Genomic DNA, 3602 nt, shown 5'->3' on the forward strand with positions numbered 1-3602 from the left:
AACTATTTATGGATTAGAACACATTCAAAGTTCAAACCTACTAACTTTCATGATAAACATAAGCGATATACTTAGAAGTAGGTAATAAATGAATACTTACATAATAACGATTAGTGTTAAGTTAGTAGGTATGTAATTACTTACATGTATAATATATTATTAAACTGATTGATAAAATTAAAAATTTAAGTTTGATATTTTATTTCCGGTAAAATTATTACCTTCTCCAAATATTTCCTACACTAAATCACTTCACTAATGATGCAAAAGTAACACGGTTGCGAAAGTAAGGCGCACGATACTGGATGAGTTGTACTTTTGAATATGACAACATATTCAGTTGTTCCTCCTTTCAAATAATATACAGGTAAGAGGGCCATTATTGCCACCCTCTGTTTTCTTACAACGTTTGAAGGTGAGCTAAGGTTTTCATTTAAGATTTGATACATAAGTATACTGTTTGGTTTGCTTATAATGAGATATTACCTAATACCTTTACAGGGTTTTGTTTTTATGTAAAAAAATATTAAACCTGTAACCTTTACCAGTCGCCTTCTTTTTTCCTGTTATCAGTGATTTCTTTACACCTCCCCCAATTTAAAATGCCGGCATTTCATTTACAGAAGTAAAACCTCTGCAAATGTTCATTGCTGCATTGTAACCAAACTAGCACGTTCACGTATCAGGTTAACCATACTAGTATACCAAACAAAAAAAACGACGTGTGGCACTCGGGGACTACCGCGTTAAAGCTATTGCATGCTATGCCTTCAAGCCACACCTCCGCCCGTCGGAGTGGGGAGCGTGAGGTTTTGCCGTTACGGAATTTCTCGATACGGTCCCCGCGCTCAAGGCCAGCGATAGAAGTTATGCAATAGCTTAATAAAACACTAGTTTGGTTATTCTAATGTTTAAAATTTAGTTTGTCATAGGTACCTATATAAAATGAATCGTATCTGCCCCTTACCCCACTATGATGGCCACATGGGACTAAAACTAAACTTGATTGTATATAGGTGTGAACCTATATACAATCAAGTTTATTTTTTGATTATATCTTAACTATAGAGATTAAAAGATAATATTCATGGATAAAGGAAATTGACACAAAATACCTTACCTACTATTGCAGTAGGATCTACCGAAGGCTTTGCTTCTTCTGAAGAATAGGCTTTTGAACCAGACTAAAACGTAGATAGATGCTTATAAAATGTTTTATCGTAGGCATTATGTTTTACACTTTCTTTTAAAATAAACAGTGTACAATGCACAGAAACTACAGTTACAAAACAAAAGTAGCAGATCAAGGAACTTATTAAACACTCATCATCGCTGGACAAATAGAGCTTAACTGGGTGTCGGCCGACAATGGTCCAGTCACGCGCACATTATTTGATGTGTTCAAGTGCTTATCACTGGCTAGGGCTGCCTGCGTTAAGTTTTAATTGCACCAAAACAAATGAAGGCAGGATGATTTAAATGACTGGATGAAAATACTTACTTACTTCTAAAAAAAACGTATTTACTACAGATGCTAAGTTTTACATAATTTATGGTTACTATAATTACTTCTAGATTATCAGTAATTGCGTAAATAGAATTTCAATTAAATGGTTTTTAAAAACAAACGTGGAGACATTTTAAGAAGTTTTACGAAGTATATATCTTTAAAAAAATCCAAATACCAATATTTATTACAAAACACCTTTAGCAGCCCTAACGCAGGGTGTCGACGCCCGCCCTCGTCACCCTCGCGCCCTCTATGCCCGTGCATATGTTATTTTTTCCAAAAGAGAACAATCATAAACAATCACCCGTAACTGATTTAAAATTGCTTTAAAATTGAGTGTTGATTTAAAATACACTTACTTTTCTGTTCATATTTTTCAATGGGTTGTGGGAATTTCCCATAAAAATTGTATCCATCATGTCTTAGTTATTATTTTAGAATAATTTAAATTTATAAAAAACACACCATAACTTTAAAGCATTAATAAGACTGAAGAATCTTCCACAGTATACTTATATTACAAATACTTAGATATCCTATAAGTGTCAGCAAGTAGGCCTGTTCCCAACTCTGCTCAATTTTTTACACTGTAATCCCAACCTAATTACTATAGCAATAAAGCGCTATTATAATAAAATCTTTCTTTAAAGTTCCCTTTTCTTTCATAGTTTTCAAAAACAAAAAGAAGAAAGTGTATAAGACTGCACTAACAAATACAATTAACGAAACATTAGTTATAGACTTATTCAACATTCACTATATAAGATATGAATTAAATAGACAGGATTGAGTAGGTACGTAATTGTCATTGCCATGGACTGGTTAAGCTTTTGTATAAGTTGTTTTTCAAAGGCCGGGTGTCGCAGTCGCGTGCCACGCATTAGTAGCCATTTAGTGGGATTTAACGACGCCAATTATTATTTAAATCGTATAAAAACACTCTGTTTATAACAATAGAAGAAAATCAATCGATTTTTTGTATGAGAGTGAAAATATTTTCAGACTCTACATATCACATCTATACATATAATAAATCTGTAGAAGGGTCAATTCTGTACATTGAAAATATTGAAAAAATAACTAGCAGGAGGTGTTACTGGATCGATACCAAACCCAAATATGTGATTAAAAAAATTTTTGTCTGTCTGTCTGTCTGTCTGTCTATCTGTCTGTATGTGAAGACATCACGTGAAAACTACCGGTTCGATTTCGATGAAACTTGGTATAATTATACCTTATTATCCTGGGCGTAAAATAGGATACTTTTTATCCTGGAAAAATACGTAGAAAAAAAATTAATCTCAATTTTTCAGTTATCCATAGACGTTGTTCTGTAGTAGGTACCGCGAACACACGTTGCGTATTATTATAGACCTAGCCGTATTTGGGTCCAATAGATATTTATAAGATGTCATTGTCCGAGTTACTCAAAATGGAGAAATAAACCATCCACGCAAAGACCGACATCCGCGCGGACGGAGTCGCGGGCGGAAGCTAGTATGAAATATTTACGTAGAGTCTCAAAACTAATTTGTAAAAGGTATCTAAGTGATATGTAGATAGAGCTTTTTTAACCTAATTGCAAAGATGTGATACAAATATAAGTAGGAAATACTGATATCTATTGAAACTCTTCTTTTTTATTTTGCCAAAGTAGATTTATTAAGAAATTTAATTTTTTAAATTAACTACTTACATAGTTAGCCAATTCTTAAATTTTTTTTTATCGAAAATATACACTGGATGTATCTACCTAGTAAGGTATGTTTAAGTATTTCAAGATTGATGCAGTTAATGACAAAAAAATGACTTTCTTACACCCTTATCTTTTAAAATTTACGATCTATTTACAGAGGTGTAAGTATTAGATACGTTAGTCGTTACATGACTTTCTTTATTGTATGAAAACCATTACTTTAAGTATACAATATACTTACATCGTTATTCGAATCAATTTTAAAATTGCATCTAAAAACAAACAATTTGTTTCTGAAAAGAAAAGGGTTTTCACAAATGAATATACCAATTCAATACGTTGTTAGAAGATTTGACATTACCTAAGGTTAACAAAGGCGGGATAAAGCAAAGAGTA

This window comes from Colias croceus, chromosome 8 (genome assembly GCF_905220415.1).
Source record: "Colias croceus chromosome 8, ilColCroc2.1".
NCBI classification, from domain to species: domain Eukaryota; kingdom Metazoa; phylum Arthropoda; class Insecta; order Lepidoptera; family Pieridae; genus Colias; species Colias croceus.